This window comes from Carcharodon carcharias, chromosome 2 (genome assembly GCF_017639515.1).
Source record: "Carcharodon carcharias isolate sCarCar2 chromosome 2, sCarCar2.pri, whole genome shotgun sequence".
NCBI classification, from domain to species: Eukaryota; Metazoa; Chordata; class Chondrichthyes; order Lamniformes; family Lamnidae; genus Carcharodon; species Carcharodon carcharias.
This window is the reverse complement of record NC_054468.1, coordinates 12636675-12659988: the sequence shown is the minus strand read 5'-3', so window position 1 is coordinate 12659988 and position 23314 is coordinate 12636675. Positions and strand designations below refer to the sequence as shown.

Sequence of the window (23314 nt, the reverse complement as noted above, 5' to 3'; positions counted from 1 at the left end):
TTGTCCTTACCTGGTCTGGCCTACATGTGACTCCAGACCTGCAGAAATGGCCGAGCAAGCCACTCAGTTGGAACAAACCACGACAAAGTCACGAAAAACGAATGGAACCGGATGAACCATCGGCATTGACCTAGGCACTGGAAACAACAGCGGCAATCTCAGCCCTGTCAGCCCTGCAAAGTCCTCCTAACTAACATCTAGGGACTAGTGCCAAAATTGGGAGATCCTGACATAGTTATCCTCATGGAACCGTACCTTACAGATAACGTCCCAGACAACACCATCACCATCCCTGGGTATATCCTGACCCACCGGCAGGACAGACCCAGCAGAGGTGGTGGCTCAGTGGTAAACAGTCAGGAGGGAGATGCCCTGGGAGTCCTCAACATCGACTCCCGGACCCCAAGAAGTCTCAGGTCAAACATGGGCAAGGAAACCTCCTGCTGATTACCATGTATAATCCTCCCTCAGCTGATGAATCAGCGCTCCTCCATGTTGAGCACCACTTGGAGGAAGCACTAGGGTGGCAAGAGCGCAGAATGTACCCTGGGTGGGGGGACTTCAATGTCCACCATCAAGAGTGGCTCGGTAGCACCACTACTGACCGAGCTGGCCGAGTCCTAAATGACATAGTTGCTAGACTGGGTCTGCAGCAGGTGGTGAGGGAACCAACAAGAGGGAAAAACATAATTGACCTCATTCTCACCAGGCTGCCTGCCACAGATGCATCTGTCCAAGACAGTATCAGTAGGAGTGACCACTGCACAGTCGTTGTGGAGATGAAGTCCCGGTTCCACATTGAGGGATAACCTCCATCGTGTTTGTGGCACCACTACCATGGCTAAATGGAATAGATTTCAAACAGATCTAGCAACTCAAGACTGGCTATCCATGAGGTGCTGTGGACCATCAGCAGCAGCAGAATTGTACTCAAACACAATCTGTAACCTCATGGCCCAGCATATCCTTCACTCTACCATTACCCTCAAGCCAGCGGATGAACCCTGGTTCAATGAAGAGTGCAGGAGGGCATCCCAGGAGCAGCACCAGGCACAGCTAAAAATGAGGTGTCAACCTGGTGAAGCTATAACACAGAACTACTTGCATGCCAAACAGCATAAGCAGCAAGTGATAGACAGGGCTAAGTGATTCCACAACCAACGGATCAGGTCAAAGCTCTGCAGTCCTGCCACATCCAGTCATAAATGGTGGTGGACAATTAAACAACTCACTGGAGGAGGAGGATCCACAAATATCCCCATCCTCAATGATGGGGGAGCCCAGCACATCAGTGCAAAAGATAGGACTGGAGCATTTGCTACAATCTTCAGCCAGAAGTGCCAAGTGGATAATCCATCTCTGCCTCCTCTGGAGGTCCCCAGCATCACAGATGCCAGTCTTCAGCCAAATCGATTCACTCCACGTGAGATCAAGAAATGGCTGAAGGCACTGGATACTGCAAAGGCTGTGGGCCCTGACAATATTCAGACAATAGTACTGAAGACCTCTGCTCCAGAACTTGCCGTGCTCCTAGCCAAGCTGTTCCAGTACAGCTACAATACAGGCATCTACCAGGCTTTGTGAAAAATTGCCCGGTATTTCCTGTACACAAAAAGCAGGACAAATCCAACCTGGCCAATTACCGCCCCATCAGCCTACTCTCGATCTTCGGTAAAGTAATGAAAAGGGTCATCAACAGTGCTATCAAGCGGCATTTGCTTAGCAATAATCTGCTCACTGATGCCCAGTTTGGGTTCCGCCAGGGCCACTCAGCTCCTGACCTCGTTACAGCCTTGGTTCAAACATGGTCAAAAGAGCTGAACTCCTGAGGTGAGGTGAGTTGAGAGTGACTGCCCTTGACATCAAGGCTGCATTTGACCAAGAGTGGCATCAAGGAGCCTTAGCAAATGGGGGTCAATGGAAATCAGGGTGAAAACTCTCCACTCGTTGGAGTCATACCTAGCACAAAGGAAGATGGTTGTGGTTGTTGGAAGTCAGTCATCTCAGCTCCAGGACATCAATGCAGGAGTTCCTCAGGGTAATGTCCTCGGCCCAACCATCTTCAGGTGCTTTATCAACGACCTTCCTTCCATCATAAGGTCAGAAGTGGGGATGTTTGCTGATGATTGCACAATGTTCAGCACCATCCGCAACTCCTCAGATACTGAAGCAGTCCATGTCCAAATGCAGCAAGACCTGGACAATATCCAGGCTTGGGCTGACAAGTGTCAAGTAACATTCGTGCCACACAAGTGTCAGGCAATGACCATCTCCAACAAGACAGAATCCAACCATTGCCCCTTGATGTTCAATGGCATTACCATCACTGAATCCCCCACTATCATCATCCCGGGGGTTACCGTTGACCAGAAACTGAACTGGACTAGCCATATAAATACTGTGGCTACAAGAGCAGGTCAGAGACTAGGAATAGTGCGATGAGTAACACACCTCCTGACTCCCCACACCCTGTCCACCATCTACAAGGCACAATTCAGGAGTGTGATAAAATACTCCCCGCTTGCCTGGATGAGTGCAGCTCCCACAACACTCAAGAAGTTTGACACCATCCAGAACAAAGCAGCCTGCTTGATTGGCACCACAACCACAAACATTCCCTTGCACTCCCTCCACCACCGACGCACAGTAGCAGCAGTGTATACCATTTACAAGAGGCACTTCAGGAATTCACCAAGGCTCCTTGGACAGCACTTTCCAAACTCCTGAACACTACCATCTAGAAGGACAAGAGCAGCAGATAGATGGGAACACCACCGCCTAGAAGTTCCCCTCCAAGTCACTCACCATTCTGACTTGGAAAAATATCACTGTTCCTTCACTGTCACTGGATCAAAATCCTGGAACTCCCTTCCTAACAGCATTGTGGATGTACCTACACCACATGGAGTGCAGTGGTTCAAGAAGGCAGCTCACCACCACCTTCTCAAGGGCATTTAGGGATGGGCAATAATTGCTGACCCAGCCAGTGAAATCCACATTCCATGAGTGAATTTTTTAAAATAATAAGTTAGTAGATCAGGTGAAACAAGTGATTGAGCAATTGAGAGGACCCTTGCAATTGAGGGGAACATGCATTTCCACACTTGTTGTGATAGAGGAAGCTAGACGCTCAAGAAACTAAAACTCTATTAAAGCAAGAAGGTAAAGTTCACCAAAAAAGGGTAACTGCGGGGTACAAGGACTGCCCTTGGGGAAATAATGAATCATCCGAGTAGAGAGGCCAATCATTCCCAATGCCCTTTAAAACTTTATGAGTTGCGGGGAAAACTAGGTAGGCAAGAATCATTAGTATTTGTTTATCCACAGCGGGATTTACACTGGGAACAGTGATCACATAGATTAGGGAGAACTTCATTGGGAGACGGTACTAAACAGACCACGGTGATGAAGGATCTCCTCCGCTGACAGCCCCAGGCTGCATTCTCACTGGCACTTCTCAGTTTGACCAGAATTGAACGCTGGTGTGTATACAAATGACTTCAAGGCTGGCTTGCCAACAAAAAGTTGAGACATTGGCACATTGGGTCAGGTCTTATAAGGAACAGCAATGAGCCCATTGCTATAATTAAGAGATGGGAACATTTCTAGTTGGCCCATCCAGAATTGCAGGATGATGATAGGAAAAGAGTCATTCTCTGCCTTCTTGACCCCGCGTTAGATGGAACTTTTCAGGATTTGGAGCCCCACTGCCATTATGGAAGACATAGTTAGGGAAACATTTAATCGTTTAGGCGCTTGCTGGTACCGAACTTGAATATTGCTGAGAAAAGACACATGTTGCCAAGCTTTTCATCTTACACTCATTAGGGCAGATTTGCAAAAATAGCAGATCTTAAACATGTTGTGGATGGAAACCACTTGGAATCTGGAGTAAGGTGAAAGTAGGGAATTTTATTAGAAGCATGCAGGAAGGCATTTCAGTGAACCAAAGTCTCTCAAAAGCTATTGGTACTAGCAAGTTATCTATACAATAATTTCAGGAGGCACAGGCACAATTGTTTACACCGCACACCTGGTCAAAACCAGCGGATGTCATTTTTGGCCTTCACAATATCAGTTCCCCTTTGAATAAGCACATCTAGCAAAACACATATCGAGAACCAGCATGCAAATGCACAGGCAAAGGGTTGCAGTGGGAAAATACAGCGAGAGACACAGCTTTCGGAAGTATAACTCTGAGTAAGTGTAATAACCCTTTATTCCCACATCAAAAGAGAACAGCAATTTATACTGTATGAGAAGAGGATGCTGATTGGTTGCCAAGTGGACTCTGATTGGTAGAGACTTTGCCATGGAAAATGCACCAGGGAACAGTGAACTGCCAAGGTTTTGTTTAGATTTAAATCAGGCAGGCCAATTCTGAGTGGTCCAGGAATTTTCATGGGGAATGTGCCAGGGGAATGGCTGTCCTCCAAGCTGTTGCTTAGATGAAAAAGGTGCAATGCGTGGACATGCTCTTTCTGTTTGCAGAGGAAAGGGCCCTATGTGTGAATACATGTCGCTTCCAGCACACGTAAGTGAGCCGCACTGCCAGCCTGACTGATCACCTTAAATTGCTTGTGTTATGACCTCAGCCAACGTTATTCGCTGAGCAAGACAAATCCCAGAAGGAAACTTGTCTTACTGATCATAAGAACATAAGAAATAGAAACAAACGTAGACCATTCAGCCCCGCGAGCCTGCTCTGCCATTCAATAAGATCATGGCTGATCTTCTTGTGTTTCGATTTCCACATTCCCATCTAACCCCGATAACCTTTGATTCCCTTGCCTAACAAGAATCTATCTACCTCTGCCTTAAAAATATTCAATGATCTCACCTCCACCACCTTCTGAGGCAGAGAATTCCAAAGTCTGAGAGAAAAAACGTTTCCTCATCTCTGTCCTAAAAGGGCAACCTCTAATTTCAAAACCATGCACCCTAGTTCTTGACTCGCCCACAAGAGGAAACATTCTTTTGACATCCATCTTGTCATGGCCATTCAGGATCTTGTATACCTCAATCAAATCACCCCTCACTTGTCTAAACTCCAGAGGAAACAAGCCCAGTCTGTCTAACCTTTCCTCATAAGACAACCTACTCAATCCAGGTATCAATCTAGTAATACTCCTTCAAACAATCTCCAATGCACTTACATCCTTCATTAAGGATATAAACTGCAAACAGTATTTGAGTTGCAGTCTCATCAATGCCCTGTATAACTTAAGCATAACATCCTTGCTTTTATGTTCAATCCCTCTCGTAATGAAGGATTCCATTAGCCTTCATAATTACTCGCTCTGCCTGCATACTAACCTTTTGTGGCTCACTTGATCATAGCTTGTTTTGAGTTTTGAAAATGAGAGGAAACCTACTGTTCCTAGAAGCATAGAATCCCAGTAGGATGTTAAAATTAAAAGATTTATTAACAAGAAAAAAACGTAAACACACAAATTAAAGTTACACCATTGAAACAGTCTTACAAAACTCTCCCCCCACCCACCCCCCAAAAAAACCCACTTGATCAGATCACACAAGTAAACTACTTGGCAACAGCTCTGTTATACATTTTTAACCATAAACATCCAGTTATATAACCCAAGGCAAAAAACTGCTGTTGCTTTAACAAAGTATACAACATGACTTTTCACTCTCTTGCACTCTGCTGTGAAAATCCAAAGGAAATTCAGAAACAAACTGCCTTCTGAAAGCAAAGACTTCTCTGGCTTGAAACTGGGTGGGCTGCTTCTTAGCACAGAGCTGGTGTCAGGACATCCCCCTCTCTGCCCACACTCCCCTATCGCTGCCACCATGCCCCACCCCTCACCCCACCCCCCGTAGCCACCTCAACTCAACTAAACATCTCCCTTAAATATCTTTCTTTTTCCCTTTCATCCTAGGCTCCATTGTCCTAAGACCCTCTTTGAACTCAAAATAAAATTTAAAAATCCAAATTAAAAACATATTTCATGTCTCCCTATTGCCTCCACTTTCAGGTCAAATAGAATTTAATAACCTTCCCTTGTTTACTTATGAAACCTTTGTAAGGTGTAAAAGTCCCTTTGAAATTTAACAGCTGAAAAGTCTAGTCCTTACCTATCACTGAATGCAAAATTTAAAACCCATCTTATTTATTTGTAACTCCAACTTCGCCATAGACTCTCATTACAAATGCATGCATCCAGCACCTTTAGCTTCATCTCTCAGTTCCCACAGACAAGCTGTCTTTACTAACCTTCCCCCAGTTTAATTAATCTTGGACATACACACACACATACATACGCATGTACACACACGCATGCACACACACACACCCTTCTTTACAGAATACCACCATTGTCCCAAAAATATTTAAAAGATAACATCTATCATCACACTTGTTAGTGTAATTTTTAGCACAATCAGGTTTGTTCAGCATGAGTTGTCCAATCACGCATTCAAATCTAATGTCAGGCGCTATCTTGTGCTGTAGATAAAGGGGAACTGGTGGATATACTGTACTTATCAAATTCCTTCTGGAAATCCACAGTGCCACATCAAAGGTTATTGCAGAAAATAAAAGCTGATGATATAGGAGTAAAATATTGACATGGATAGAAGATTGTCTGGCTAACAGGAAGCAGAGAGTAGGCATAAATGGGTATTTTTCAGGTTGGCAAAATGTAACAAGTGGTGTGCCACAGGGATCAATGCTGGGACCTCAACTGTTTGCAATTTATATAAATGACTTGGATGGAGGGATTGAAGGGATGGTTGCCAAATTTGCTGATAACACAGAGATAGGTAGGAAAGTAAGTTATGTAGAGGACATAAGGAGGCTACAAACAGATTTAGATAGGTTAAGTGAATGGGCAAAGATCCAGCAGATGGAGTATAATTTGGGAAAATATGAAGTTGTCCATTTTGGCAGGAAGAATAAAAGGGAAGCATATTATCTAAATGGTGAGGGATTGCAGAGCTCTGAGATGCACTGGGATCTGGGTGTCCTAGTACATGAATCACAAAAGGCTAGTATGCAAGAACAGCAAGTAATTAGGAAATCTAATCGAATGTTATCATTTATTGCGAGGGGAATTGAATACAAAAGAAGGGAGGTTACGCTTCAGTTGCACAGGGCATTGGTGAGTCCATATTTGGAGTACTGTGTACATTATTGGTCACCTTATTTAAGGAAGGATGTAAATACATTGGAAGCAGTTCAGAGGTTTACCAGACTAATACCTGGAATGGGTGGGTTGTCTTATGAGGAAAGGTTGGACAGGCTGGGCTTGTATCCGCTGGAGTTTAAGAGAGTAAAAGCTGACTTGACTGAAACATATAAGACCCCAAAAGGTCTTGACAGATTAGATTTGGAGAGGATGTTTCCTCTTGTGGAAGAATCTAGAACTAGGGGTCACTTTTTAAAAATAAGGGGTCATCCATTTAAAACAGAGATGGAGCGAAATGTTTTCGCTCAGAGGGTCATTAATTTTTGGAACCCTTTTCCTGAAAAGGTAGTGGAAGCAGAGGCTTTGAATATTTTTAAGGCAGGGTGGATAGATTCTTGGGAAGCAAAGTGATAGGTTATCAGCAGTAGGTGGGATGCAGATTTCAGGTTACTATCAGATCAGCCATGATCTTATTAAATGGCAAAGGAGGCTCAAGGGGCTGAATGGCCTACTCCTGCTCCTTGCTTGTATGTTCAAAACTTGCAACCATGAGCTGGTTGAGAATGGTCAGTACTTTGCCTGTTGCAAACAGCCGAAGGGATGTGTTCTTTGATATGATTCCACCCATTATTGGGATGTACAGCCTGCATACCTGTCATCACACATCCACTGAAATTCATTATAGTACATTACCAATTTGTGTGGTTGGCAGAATGTATTTTTGGCAGCATCCTGTTATTGTAGAATATCACTCATGTTGCTGCTGTATAGTAGCAGCATAAAGCGGTTAGCTTCACCTTTTGTGTGATGCCTTACCCTTCCAGGGTAACATGAAGTAGACGTGGCACGTCTCAGGACTGAAGATGGCAGCCTTTGGCCCATTCATGAGTTTGTGCTACATTGAGTGAACAATGATCTTATCAAACCATAAAGCCATAAGATGTAGGAGCAGAAGTAGGCCATTCGGCCCATCGAGTCTGCTTCGCCATTCAATGAGATCATGGCTGATCTGATAATCCTCAATTCCACTTTCCTGCTTTTTCTCCATAACCTTTGATTCCCTTACCAGTTAAAAATTTACCTGGAAAAACTCAGCAGGTCTGGCAGCATCGGCGAAGAAGAAAAGAGTTGACGTTTCGAGTCCTCATGACCCTTAGATCATGAGGACTCGAAACGTCAACTCTTTTCTTCTCCGCCGATGCTGCCAGACCTGCTGAGTTTTTCCAGGTAATTCTGTTTTTGTTTTGGATTTCCAGCATCCGCAGTTTTTTGTTTTTACCAATTAAAAATTTGTCTATCTCAGCCTTGAATATTCTTAACCACCTAGCCTTTACAGCCCTCTGTGGTAAAAAATTCCACAGATTAACTACCCACTGAGAGAAGAAATTCCTCCTCATTTCTATTAAACGGGCACCTCCTTACTCTGAGATTATGCCATCTGGTCCAAGGCTCTCCCACAGGGGAAAAAAACTACTCAGCACCTACCCTGTCAAGCCCCATAAGAATCTTATGTTTCAATAAGGCTGCCTCTCATTCTTCGAAACTCCAATGAGTACAGGCCCAATTTACTCAACCTCTCCTCATAAGAAAATCCCTCCATACCCAGGATCAACTTTGTAAACCTTCTCTGGCCTCCAATGCCAGTATATCTTTCCTTAGATAAGGGGACCAAAACTGTTCACAGTATTCTACGTGTGGTCTGACTGGTGCCTTGTATAGTTTTAGCAAGACTTCCCTATTTTTATACTCCATTCCCTTTGAAATAAAGGCCAACATTCCATTTGCCTTACCGATTACCTGTTGAACTTGTATGCTAGCTTTTTGGGATTCATACATCTTTCTGCTGTATTTCTTCATTTAAATAATATGCATTTCCTCTATTCTTCCTGCCAAAGTGCATAACCTCACATTTTTCCATGTTATTTTCCATCTCCAAGTTTTTGCCCAGTCACTTAACCTGCCTATATCCCTCTGTAGACTCCTTGTGTCTTTCTCACCACTTACCTTCCCACCGCGTGCCTTGCCATTGTTCATCAACTGTCTTTTCTTCTAAGCTCCTTTCCCAGTCCACTCCAGCCAAGTCAGCTTTCATTCTGTTGTAACTACCCTATTTAAGTTTAGCACTGTTGTTTCCGACCCAAGTTTCTCACTCCCAAACAGAATGCTAAATTCTACCATGTTATGGTCACCGATTTCTAGAAGATCTTTTACTCTGAGATAATTTATTAAAGCAGTCTCATTTTACCAGATCCAAAATAGCCAGATCCCTGGTTGGATTGACAACATATTGCTCTCAGAAACTGTCTCGAATACACTCTGAATTCTTGCTCATAGCTACCTCTGCCAATTTGATTTTCCCAATCTACATGCCGATAAAGTCACCCATGATTAATATCCTGCCTTTTCCCTCATTATGTCCTGATTTATTTTCTGTCCAACAGTATAGCTGCTGTTAGCCTACTCCCCCCAGTGCCTTCTTCCCCTTGTTATTTCTTACCTCCAACCATATGGATTCTACGCCCCTTCCGATCCAAGATCATTTCTTGCTATTGTACTTAATCTATCTCGTACTAACAAGGCTACCCTACCACCCTTTCCTTCCTGCCTGTCCTTTGGAAAGGTCACATAGCCCTGAATATTTAGTTCCCAGCTTTGTAACCACGTCTCAGTAATGGCTATAAGATAGTACCCCTTAACCTCTATTTGTGCCATTAATTCATTAATTTTTTTTCCTGAATGCTATGGGCATTTAAATAAAGAGCCATTAATTTTGCCTTGTTATCATTTTTCCCCCTTTGACTCTATTTGTTGCTGTTTTTTAATGTTTGGACACTCTGTCCCTTCCTGTCAGACTCTGGGTATCATTCCTAAATAGCTGCCCTGCAATGCTGCCTTGTCCTTTTGCTTTGTAAGCCTATGTAACCCCTCTCCAAGACCCTCACACCCCCCCCCTCCCCCATTTAGTTTAAAGCCCTCTCGGGTAGACTTTATCCTGCAGGATAGCTTTGATGTGCCCTATTGCAGCATCAAGCTTAACGGTGAGCAAACGGCTTGGGCCCTATTTACACGGTTACTGATAAGGCCAATCTAATATGGTAAATTGACCAGTGAATGTAGACTTGCGGTAGACAGTAGCATTGAACCGACTGAATTTCTCAACCAGCACATTGAGGAAAGGGAACTGTTTTGACTGTTCCTGTTTGACTGCAAGGTGAATTTGAGGGCAAGATGGAGACCACTAAGGTGTATAAGAAAATTCTTACACGCACCTACAGATTCACATATAGCAAATGTATCCTCCACGTATTGGAAATATGCCAGGGGTAGAAGCCATTCTATCGAAGACGAAATTTAATCATTTGACCATTCATAACCTGAAGTTGATGTTATGGTGCAGTGAGGCCTTACAGGAAAAGAGGGACTCCCCGTAATTTCTGTAGTCGATTATATGATCTGTGTGATCACTCCCAATACTACAGTCTCCAGGGGCTTGGCCTAAATAGCCAAGTGGTTATGGTACTGGGCTTATAACCCCAAGATCAAGATATCAAATCTCACAATGGCAAACTATGAAACAATGTAACTTCATCTGAAACAGATGGAAACGGGTTTGTACTCGAAAGATTTAAAAGATTATCAAGAGTTCAAATCTCACAATGGCAAACTATGAAACAATGTAACTTCATCTGAACAGGAACAGATGGAAACGTGTTTGTACTCGAAAGAGTTACTACAGTCTCCAGGGGGGGAGGGAGAGACCACAAGGTGTATAAGCAGCTGTTCTTAGACCAATTCCAACCGTCAGTTATATCGCTGCTTGGGATAACCATTCATACGGGTCCCTCATGGGAAGAAATGCTGGGGAATGGCCAGCGGGTGTATGAAATGGTCAAGAACCAGCAGAGGGAGGAAGCTGTGGTCCCTGGAGCAGGAGCCTAGAAAACGGTTCCAGTGCACCTCCGCTGTAGCGGGAAGGAAGGGAACGCTTCCTGCTTTCAGGGTTGATCGTTTACAGCAGCAAGTCCTCACTGGGAGTCGGGGGAGCGGTGTGATTACTGATGGGAAGAGCTGGCGTGGAGGGTCCATCTCCCGTTTGTATCACCCGAACAGATGGACGGGGAGTTTGGGGAACTGATGCACTGAATCAATTCGGGGCAAGGATTGATTATAATGACCATTGTTTGTGGTTGACATTCCCAACGAATGGAGCAGGGAGCGCGGTTGAAATCTCAGGTGCCCACGCCGTCTTGTGATTAGAAAACCATCGGCCGATAATCCTCCGGGTTATGATGATGTCGGGGCAGTGAGATTGATTCAACAACATGTCTCAGTCTTTGCCACTTAGCAACATGAGTGCGGACACACGGTAAGGGGAGAATCCATAAATGGGCCCTCACCCCCGTTCACCAAACAATATCATCCCGAAGGATGGTCGGGACAACATCCGATCCCTTAGCCAACAAGGCGTTGTTAGGACGGGCACTTTCCCCATTAACTCGCCCATTTGACCTGTAAAGAATCCGTATAGTTTAGTTGGAGACTGACTCTCGTTTACCGCAGATTTACCTGTTACGCCGACTGGATCTGAATATTTCTCCATTCCGGACAGAACAAATGAGTTTTGGAATAAAAATAGAAAATGCTGGAAAAACTCAGCAGGTCTGACAGCATCTGTGAAGAGAGAAACAGGGTTAAGGTTTCGAGTCCGTATGATTTCTTCAGAGCTCCAACGTACCGAACCCGATCCGAGGATCTTCTCCTATGTTGGCCCTCATCCAGCTTACTCTACTGAGGTGTCCAGTCAAATTTCTACCTGTGCATTTCGCTACACATTCATCTATTTCTTGAGCACTCAGAGAGGTGCTCACAGGAGCAGCACTCTGTTTTTCTCAGCAGAGAATTCCCACGCCACCCCAATGAGGCCCTCATCATCTCCTACACTTCTGCCCTTACCCCATCCCCTCCCTCCCAGAACCATGGTAGGGTTCCTCTTGTCCTCACTTCCCGACCCACCAGCCTTCGTATTCAAAGGATTATCCTCCGATATTTCCGCCAACTCCAGCATGATGCCACCACTGTCCCCTCACCTCCCCTTGTCAGCATTCTGAAGGGATCGTTCCCTCTGACACCCTTGTCTGCTCCCCTATCACTCTCAGCACCTTATCCCCACCATCCCATGCAATCACAGGAAGTTGTTACCTCTTCCCTCCTCACTGTCCAAGGCCCCAAACACTCCTTCCAGGTGAAGCAGCGATTCACTTGCACTTTCAGTTTAGTCCACTGCCTTTACCGCTCACAATGTGGTCTCCTCTACACTCGGGAGACTAAACGCAGATTGAGTGACCGATTTGTGCTCAATCCACAAGCATGACCCTGGCCTTCCTGTCGCTTGTCACATCAAATCACCATCTTGCTCTCATGCTCATTTTTAAAAAAATATATACTTTATTCATAAAATATCTGAATGAACATTACAAAACATTTCTAAATTGCCAACATAAAAAGTGCAATCAAATTCAACTTTTACACATGGATCACGAGGTGCTTCAATACAATCAATGAACATTACAGTCATTTCAACATGGTCATTACAGTCAGTGCAATGGGATTGGAGTTATCAACATACATCATGTTGCACTCTGAGGTGCTTAAATACAATTATAATACAATTAGTATTCACTGCATACATTCATTGTGAACCGTACAGCACAAGCTGTCTAAACAATTCCCAGCTCCTCGGTGCCGTGGCTGAAAGGTTTTACACAGAGACCTTTCCCCATTGCACCTTTGCAGTGGCTGCTCCAAGCTTTTGTGCATCCCTCAGCACATAGTCCTGGACCTTGGAATGTGCCAGTCTGCAATACTAAGTCGAGGATAATTCTTTGCACTGGAAGGCCAACAAGTTTCAGGCAGACCAAAGAACGTCTTTCACTGAGTTGATGATCCTCCAGCTGCAGCTGATGTTTGTCTTGGTGTGTGTCCCTGGGAACAGACCGCAGAGTTCTGTACAACAGTACTGCTCGGGATGAACCTCGACAAAAACCATTGCATCTCTCTGCAGACTTTCTTTGCAAAGGCACATTCCACAAGGAGGTGAACAACGGTCTCTGCCCCACCACAGCCACCTCGAGGGCAACGTGCAGAGGGGGTGAGACTCCTGGCATGTTGGAAGGATCTGACGGGGAGGGCCTTTCTCACCATCAGCCAAGCTATGTCTTGGTGCTTGTTGGAAAGTTCTGGCGATGAGGCATTCTGCCAAATGACTTTGACAGTCTGTTCGGGGAACCAGCCAACAGGATCCACCCTCTCCTTTTCCCTCAGGGCCTCTAGGATGTTACGTGCCGACCACTGCCTGATGGACTTGTGGTCAAAGGTGTTTCTCTGCATAAATTTTTTCACGAGGGACAGGTGGTACTTGGAGCTACTTGGAGCGTTCTGCGGCAGCGTGGCCAGACCCATCCTTCGCAACACCGGGGACAGGTAGAAACTCAGCACATAGTGACACTTGGTGTTTGTGTACCGAGGGCCTATGCACAGCTTGATGCAGCTGCACACAAAGGTGGCCATCAGGATGAGGGTGATGTTGGGCACTTTTTTCCCCACTTTATGTAGAGTCTTGTACATCATGCCCCTGCGGACACGATCCATTTTCGAACTCCAAATAAAGTGAAAGATGGTGCGGGTGATCACCATTGCGCAGGAGTGAGGAATGGGCCAGACCTGCGCCATGTACAGCGAGAGTGCCTCACACCTGATGACAAGGTTCTTACCTGCAAAGGAGAGGGAGCGTTGCTCCCACATGCACAGTTTTCTCTCCACCATAGCCACTCACTCCTTCCAGTTTCTAACACATGTCCCGGTCCCTCCGAATCATATCCCCAGCAGCTTCAGGCCGTCAGCCCTGACAGTGAAGGGGACAAAGGATCGGTCAGCCCAGTTCACAAATAACCTGGCCTCGCTCTTGCCATGATTTACCTTGGCTCCTGAGGCAAGTTCGAAGTTCTTGCAGATGTTGATCAGTCTATACACCGATGGCAGATCCTAGCAGGAGACGTGACATCGTCCATGTACATAGAGGCTTTGACTTGAGCACCTCCTCTGCCTGGGACCGTCACTCCTCCTACGCCCGGATCCTTCCTGATGGACTCAGCAAAGGGTTCAATGCAACACACAAACAGAACAGGGGAGAGAGGGCAGCCCTGCCTGACTCCAGATTTAATTGGAAAGCTTTCTGATTCCCACCCATTGATTGAAACTATGCTACAGATGTTTGTGTAGAGCAGTTGGATCCAGTTGCGGATTCCCTCCCCAAACCCCATTCTGGAGAGCACATCCACCATGTAGGTGTGTAATAATCTGTCAAAGGCCTTCTCCTGATCCAGGCGGATGAGGCAGGTGTCCACACCCCTGTCCTGCACATAGGCAATCGTATCCCTGAGTAGAGTGAGGCTGTCAGAGATCTACCTGCCGGGTACAGCGCAGGTTTGGTCAGGGTGGATCACCAACTCCAGAGCAGACCTGAACCGATTGGGGATGACCTTAGACAGAATCTTCTAGTCCACATTAAACAGTGAAATGGACCGCCAATTTCTAATTTCCTCCCTTCCCCCCTTCCACTTGTAGATGAGGGTGATGATGCCTTTCCTCATGGATTCTGACATGCTGCCGGCCAGGAGCAGACTCTTGTACACTTCTAGCAGGTCTGGGCTGATCCAGAGGATTGGCAGGGGGCCATGGAAGCTGAAATTGCAACTGCTGACCCCAGAGGACATTGAGAAGCTCAAGAGTGATTACAACTCAGCCGGCAAGCCATTGCTTCCGGAAGTTTTACTCTTCTCGAAGGACTCAAGGGCCTTAGTCAGTTTGTCAGGAGTTAGCGGTTTGTCCAGACTCTCCTGTGTACAGTTGTCTAAGACCTCCATGATAGAGGACAGGAAGGACTGGGAGGCTGCGCTGTCTGTGGACTTCATGTCATACAATCCAGCATAAAAGGATTTTCTGATCCTCAAAATGTTGGACTGCGATGACTTTACTGAGCCATCTTCTTCCTTCAGACTGCTGATCAGAGCTCTCTCTGTGTACCTTTTGGCAGAAGAAATGTGAGCACATCTCATCCTGCTCCATGGAGCAGGCTCTGGACCAGATGATGATTTTGGCGGCCTCCAAGATAAAGAGCAAGGCTTGCTGGCTCACCACCTCTTGGAGCTCCTCTTTGACATCGACACCCATCGACAGCAGCCGGAGCAGGTTTTGCATGTTTTTCTGGAGTTGGGACATTTCCCTCTGTTCCTTTCTAACTTTCTGGATGCCTTTGAGGATGAAAAACCTCTTGATGTTTCCATTGATCACTTCCCACCTGTGCATCAGGGACTCAGAGGGGTTTCACGGTTCTCCAACCTTTGTAATCACTCTTGAGCTCCTCAATGTTCTCTGGGGTCAGCAGTTGCAATTTCAGCTTCCATGTCCCCCTGCCAATCCTCTGGTCTTCCTGTTGGTGACAGTCAGCCAGTAGGAGGCAGTGGTCAGAGAAGAATGTCGGCTTGATGTCAGTGGATCTGACTGTGAATGCACGGACACAAACAGGAAGTCTACCCTGGAATGGCTGGACCCATCTGGTCATGACCAGGTGTATCTATGCTGCGGTCCATCTGCAGGGTTGCTGAAGACGTCGTGCAGCTTGGCATTCTTTACTGTTTTCACCAAGAGTCTGGACATGGCGTCCAATCTGCTGTCGGCCCTGCCGGATTGCCAACCGCATCGATGATGTAGCTGAAGATACTGCCCAGAATGACCGGTCTGGAGGTCACCAGCAGCAGTGGGAGCTGCTGAAAGATCGCCAGCCCTTTTGTGCCGGGGCATACACGTTAATTAACCGGAGTGGAGCATTCTTGTACATTATGTCTGCTATGAGGAGGCACCCGCCCACCACCTCCTCAACCTCGGAGATGGTGAAGCTGCCTCCCCACAGCAGAATACCCAGGCCGGAGGAACGAGAGTCGTTTCCTCCCGACCAGATTGATGGCCCATGGGGCCACCATTGTGACCATTGCCTGTAGGAGCTGAGGTGCGGTATCGCACACTCCTGCAGAAACAACTGGTCAGCTTTGACCTTGGCAAGGTAATCCAAGATTGCAACACATCGCGTGGTAGATCTAATACTACACACATTTATGGATACAGTCTTTTTACCAATTTTTAAAGCATTTTGTCGCTTACCAAACCTGTTGTCTTTGACAGTTTCAGACCTTTGGTCTGCTCCTGCATGCCCATAGTGTTCACAAATTGTCTCACTTTGGATGGACTGAGGAAACTATCCTGAACCCCTCCTATTGGAGATGTTCCGCTCAGGTAGCATCTGGGGGGTTCGTGCAAGGAATGAGCTTTGAATTGTTCTCTGTTGAAGAGGTCTCTCCAATCCACTCCCCCCCTGAAGCGTTGCTACTCCCGGCTTCCCGGAGCTGGGGTGCACTGAGCGCTTTACTGTTCCCAGATTCCTGGGGCTGGGTGCGCTGGCTTCTTCAAGTTGTGGGCAAAGTTGGGGTGTGCTGGTCTCCTCATTGTCTCCAATGTTCTGGAGCATGGGTGTCTCATCCTCCAACTCCCTAGAGCTTTGCCATTTCTTCTGTAGTTGCTGCCCTTGCCCTTCTTTGTCCGAAGAGCAGCAGCCCTTGTCATCCATGTCAGATGGGAGACGCCTCTCGCCACTTGTCTGGGAAGTGACTTGGTCCCTTCTTAGCCCGTTCTTCTTTTTGACTCTCTTGACCAGCTGCCACTCCCCCCGATGATTTTCTGCTGGTTCCTCCTCCATTGATTCGCTCTGCTGAGGAGTGGGAGGTTCAGGGGGCAGTGCATTTGTTTGGCTGTCTGCTGCCTTAATCTTTTCCTTCATCTTGTCTTTCTCTGTGTCCTCCTTTGTCCCATTGTGCTCATTGGAGGCCTTGGCCGGTGGAGGGTTGCAAGCGTCCTTGGTAGTAGTGACACTAAGTATTTCATCTGCTTTCCTCTCTTTGGTTTTGGCCTGCTGTGCATAAGTGAGGCAGCATTTGGGGGAGGTCCTGTAGAGGTGACCTGCCTTACCACACAGGTTGCAGCACTTAGTCTGTTTGCAGTCTTTTGTCTGGTGCCCTTCCTGTTTGCAGTTCTTGCAGAGAGTGACGCTGCAGTTGGCTGCCACATGACCAGACTTGCTGCATGAGTGACAAAGTTTGGGCTGCCCAGCATAGACAAGGTAGCCACGGCTTCCCCTGATAGCGAAGCTGGAAGGAGGGTGGAGGGTGGCTCCCTTACCATCCGCCTTGAGTGTGACCTTGACCTGGTGTTTGCTGGTCCAAATCCTGAAGGCATCTTTGACCTCTGTGCAGCTTCCAACCTTGTCGATGTACCTGGTGAGGAAGATGAGCACGTCGGTGACAGGGACATGGGGGTTGTACAGATGCACAGTCATCACGCAGTCCCGTTGCAATGGCAGAGCAAAGAGCGGCTCCACCGTCAGGAACCTCATCTGCGGCTGGCCTCTCTTCTCCTTGAACACCTTCAGGAACTTGACGCAAGCAGCAACATTCTTGAAGGTCACATTGAAGTTTCCAGCACTGGGGGAATCCTGCAGGCAGTAGATCTCCACAGCTTCAAATCCACATGACTCCAAAAGGATCCACTTTAATAAAAAGGCATGATCCATGGCTGTTCCTCCTTCGCCACCCTTCACCGCCACCCTATGTACCTCTTGGTTTGGGGCTCGACTGGTTATAACCATCGCTTCACCACACTTGATCTTAGCACCTCAGTCCCCTGTTGCAGAATAACACTAAAACATTACAATTGTTCCTTTCTGAGTGAATCTTGAATTAATGTGACAATGTAAGACTTGGGAGAAATCAACAACCAGGACAGATGTAAAAATGATCACTATTACATAAGTTAAACTTTTGCATAATGCCAATATGTATCTCATTGCATCTACAATGGAAATATCACCACACTTACCTGAGAGTCAGATTGGTGGCGAATCTGCAAGGAAACAGCCCAGAGCGGCAGGATATATATCGAGACAGAGGCTTGAAGCCTACATTTACCTGGGTGATGGGGAGGCACGCTGGGTGACCACTTTGTGGAACACCTTTGCACAGTCCGCAAGCATGACCCTGACCTTCCATGTTGCTTGCCATTTCAATTCACCATCCTACTCTCATGCCCACGTTTCTGGTCTTGGTCGTCTGCAATGTTCCAGTGAAGCCGAACACAAACTGGAGGAACAGCGCCCCATCTTCTGATTAGGCACTTTCCGACCTTCTGGATTTAACATTGAGTTCAACAACTTCAGACCATGAACTCTCTCCTCCATTTTGATATTTTTTTCCAACTCCCTCCAGCCTGACCCTTGTTCTGTTGTTAACACATTTTGCTGTCTGACCTTTATGTCACTATTAATACCTGCCTTAACACTATCATTACCACTCCCCTTGTCTTGTGTTCATGACATCTTGTGTTCTTTCTCAAATTTTCTCAAATGCACTCTACCTCTCAAAACCACATCAAATTGGCTTTAATCCAAGGAAGACACACCCACAATTTAAAAGAAAATGGGCAACTGTGGTAATTCTAGCTTTCCACTTTCAAAGAGAAGCTTCATTAGCTGATGGATCCATCCACATTCTGTCTGACTCTGACATTTCCAGCATTGAAGTCACCATTAGAAGGGTGGCATCCCCATGGAGACCCTGCTCCAGCAGTTTCTGCCAGATATGTGCTCACTCCATTTTTTCAAGCTCCTTTCACAGGACGTAAATTAGTGAACCATGAATGGCAATGGTTTAGACTTTAACCGATTTTCATTTGATTCAAATTCCACCATCTGCTGTAGATTACGAACTCAGCTCCGCAGTTGGTTTAGACTTTAACCGATTTTTTTATTGGATTCAAATTCCACCATCTGCTGTGAGATTTGAACTCAGCTCCCCAGTTGCATTATCCTGGGTCGTTGGATTACCAGTGTAGTGACAATACCACTGTGCCTCCGCCTCAGTTCAGGTTTTAACTGGGGTAAGCGTTTCAACTACCGATTTAGGCAGTGAATTCCAGTTTTCCACTTTCAGAGAATGGCTGCCCTCTGAACTCTATAATTCTATATTTACCTAATCTCCAATTGTGATTTGGAAACACCTTTTAACATAGACCCATCCCCCCAAATCCCACCGAAAGATACAGCTTTGACCATTTAGTTTGGGTTTCTTCTCACCAGACCCGCTATTTACCCTTATCGCCCACCTCATTGGTTGAAAAAGCGTAAATCGGCGATCGTCAATCAGCAAGTCAGTTTTGAAGTTAATCTCCCTACCCAGCACATGAGTTGGGGCTAATTTTGCCAATCTCCTTCCCTTTAACACAGACCTCCCTGTGGTTCTGCCAAGTGAGTCACTTGTTGCAGAATAACACGGTCCATTAAAACTGTGGCGGATCTTGGAGTTGTGTAACTGAAGAGAAGTAAAACACAGGAAGAGATGTAAAACCGACGCTCCGTCGCCTGTTTTAGACTGTTGTAAGAAGTCGGGGTCGACTCGGGAAGCAAGGTATGTTCAGTTTTACAGAGCGCCATCATCTATATAGTATTAGAATTGCTTTTATACAATACAAACTTCAACGTCACTACTCGGGCCTGAAAACGTGTCTTTTCTTTTCCCTACGTTCTTATCATGTTTAGCCCTCTTCCAACTTTCTGAGGATGTATCAAATTTAGGTCACTTTCCCGCTAATGTGAGATGCAACCATTTGCTAAGTACTGAACTGACCGTGTATAAATGTGTGCATTCTATTCCTTAACTCTCTCTCTCTCTTAACTCAACTCTCTCTCGAGCAACACCACTGGACCGTAAGTTATCCCAAGTTCAGCGGTTACTGTAAACTGTAACGTTAAAACTTTAACTATCAATACTTAAAATCACCAGATTGCTTTCAATCACCCTGCCTCTGTTTCGATGTCACTCCATTCCGCTGTATCTCTCCAACGTTGTTGTTCAGGCGCAGTTTACTTCGGAGCTCCGGAATTCATATCCCGGTTTCAAATTTCCACTTCCCCATTTGTTTCTGCGTTACAAGGAGAATCTACAGCAGTCGAACAGGTTGTTGACGGGAAATGACAGGAGAAGCTTCATTAGCTGACAGGACACTGTGCAGGGAAGTTGGACGCAGCAGCAGTTTCTGAGTTGTCTTTCCACATATATCCGTGCAATTTTCGCAACATTTTCCAAGTACAACGACGTGCTTGCGTGCGAACACATCTTAAGTGCAAAGCTGAGCCTCAAGGCAACTATCACCGCCAAACAGGCTGGAGACTGGGAGATTTATCAATCATTTTACCAGCGGGCAATACAGTTACATCCTGGTTTGTCAGGAATTCCCCTCACGCCATCGGCGGGAATTGTGGCGAAGGAGGGAGGTGGCGGGAGTCCAAAAATTAGTTTGCTTTTTAATATCCGTTCGTGCGATGTGGGCGTGGCTGGCGAAGCCAGTATTTATTGCCCATTGTGCGGAGGGCAAGAGTCAACCACATTGCTGTGGGTCTGGAGTCACATGTAGGGCAGGTAAAGAACATTAGTGAACCAGATGGGTTTTATTGGGGGGACAACCAGCAATAGTTTTATGGTCATCATCAGGCTTTTAATTCTGGATTTTTATTGAATTCAAATTTTACCATCTCCATGGTAGGGTAATACCAATACCCCACCACTTCCCCTAACTGCCTGCTGAAATTACTGAGCACTTGGTTGTATGAAACCTCAGGCAACTCAGGTGGACAGTAAATGCCAGCCAAGGGGTACCTTCTACGATGCCCAGATCCAAAAGGATCTTAAAAAGACAAAACATCATACATTTTCCCACAGCATTCGGAAATTTATCCATCATGTTTCCTGATACAAAAACAGAAGATGCTGGAAAAATGCAGCAGCCTGTCAGCATCTGTGGAGAGAGAAAGAGTTAATGTTTCCAGTCCGTATGACTTTTCTTCAGAGCTAAAGAGAATTAGAAATGTGACAGACTTTATACTGTTTAAGATGGGGTGGAGCAGGTAAAGCAAGATAGAAGGTCAGCAATAGGTGGGAGCTAAGGAGAGAATGCTAAAGATATCATGGACACAAGACAAAGGGAGTGTTAATGGTAGTGGTAAAGACTAAAGAAGGTGCTGATAGTGCCAGAATGTATTAATAGCAGAGCAAGGGTGAGCGCTCTGTGAAAGCACAACGTAGAAACCAGTGACAGACGGCCCTGTTGGAGTTGGGGGAAAAGGATAAAAAAATGAATAAATAAATAAAAATGAAAATAAGAAAAATAGAAATTTAAATTTTAAAAATGGGTTAGAACAGGAGTAGAGATGGAGGAGAGAGTTCATGGTCAGAAGTTGTTGAACTCAGTGTTAAATCTGGAAGGCTGTAAGGTGCCTAATTGGAAGATGAGGTGCTGTTCCTCCAGTTTCTGTTGAATTTCACTGGAATTTTGCAGCAGGCCAAGGATAGACATGTGGGCATGAAGGCAAGATGGTTTGTTGAAATGGCAAGTGACAGGAAGGTCTGGGTCATGCTTGTGGACAGACTGAAGGTGTTCCATAAAGCAGTCACCCAGTCTACATTTGGCCTCCCCAATGTAGAGGAGACTGCATTGGGAGCAGCGAATGCAGTAGACCAAATTGGATGAGGTGCAAGTGAAGCACTGCTTCATTTGAAAGGAGCCTTTGATGCCTTAGGTGGTGATGACGGAGGAGGTAAAGGGGCACCTTCTGCGTTTGCATGGGAAGGGGGTGAGAATTTAGAGGCGATAGAGAAGTGGATCAGGGTGTCACAGAGGGAACATTCCCCCTGGAATGCTGATGGGGAGGGGCAAGGGAAAGATGTGTTTGGTGGTGCATGATGCTGGAGTTGGTGGAAATGGCGGAGGATGATCCTCTGAATATGGAGATGGTGGGGTGAAAAGTGAGGACAAGGGGGATCTTTTCATTGTTCAGGGAGGGAAGGGAAGGGGTAAGGGCAGAGGTGTGGGAGATGGGTCGGACACAGTTGAGGGCCCTGTCAACCATCATAGTGGGAGAAAAACCTTGGTCAAGGAAGAGGGAAGACATGTCAGAAACTCCGTTTTGGAAGGTAGCATCATTGGAACAGATGCAACAGAGATGAAGGAACTGAGACAATGGGATGGAGTCCTTACAGGAAGCGGCATGTGAGGAGCTGTAAGCTGAGGTAGCTGTGGGAGTTGGTAGGCTTGTAATGAATATTGGTGGACAGTCTATTACCAGAAATGGAGGCAGAGTGGTCAAGAAAGGGAAGGGAAGTGTCGGAGATGGACCATGTGAATGTGAGAGAGGGGTGGAAATTGGAAGCAAAATTGATAAATATGTCCAGGCCCAGGCGAGAGCATGAAGTGGCATCAATACAGTCATTGATGTACTGGAGAAAGAGTTGTGGGAAGGGGCCTGTGTAGGACTGGAACAAGGAATATTCCACATACCCCATAAAGAGACAGGCATAACTGGGGCCCATGTGGGCACCCATAGCCGCACCTTTCTTTTGGAGGAAGTGAGATGAGCTAAATTTGAAATTGTTCAGTGGGAGAACAAGTTCAGTTAGGTGGAGCAGAATGGTGGTGGATGGGGATTGTTTGGGCCTCTGTTCAAGGAAGAAGCGGAGAGCGCTGAGACCATCCTGTTGGGGGATGAAGGTGTAGAGGGATTGGACAGTCTATGGTGAAGAGGAGGCGGTTGGGGCCAGGGAACTAGAAATTGTTGATATGATGTAGGGCATAAGAGGAATCTCGAATGTAGGTGGGAAGAGACTGGACAAGGGGAGAGGGATTGGAGTCAAGATAGGAAGAAATGAGTTTCCCGACGTCGGGAAATCAGGTCAAAATTGTGTTCTTCCGGCTCTCTGGCTGGACTTTTCCAGCCCCTCATGCCAGCTGGATCTCCTGTTCCTGCCAATGTGAACAAGGTTTCACTGGCTTGCCAGCACCACCACAGGGGAACCCGCCGCACGGGTCTGGAAAATTCTGGCCTTTAGACAGGTTAATGGTGGATCCACTTTCCCACTGAATATCATGGGGAACCATTTATATCTCATGAATGCTCATTACCATGCCAATAGAGCGGTACCTTGTGGCCCTGGCAGTCTTCTGCCTCTCCAGGC

General features: G+C 46.2%; 1 protein-coding gene across 1 annotated transcript in view; it reads left to right on the top strand.

Annotated features, from left to right (window-relative positions):
* Positions 1–19472: 19472 nt before the first annotated feature.
* Positions 19473–23314, top strand: part of LOC121272882 (membrane-spanning 4-domains subfamily A member 4D-like) — a 49746-nt gene continuing 45904 nt past the window's right edge. The window contains exon 1 of the mRNA XM_041179721.1: positions 19473–19714. The gene's annotated coding sequence lies outside the window, so the exon portion shown is untranslated. The remainder of the gene's footprint in view (positions 19715–23314) is intronic.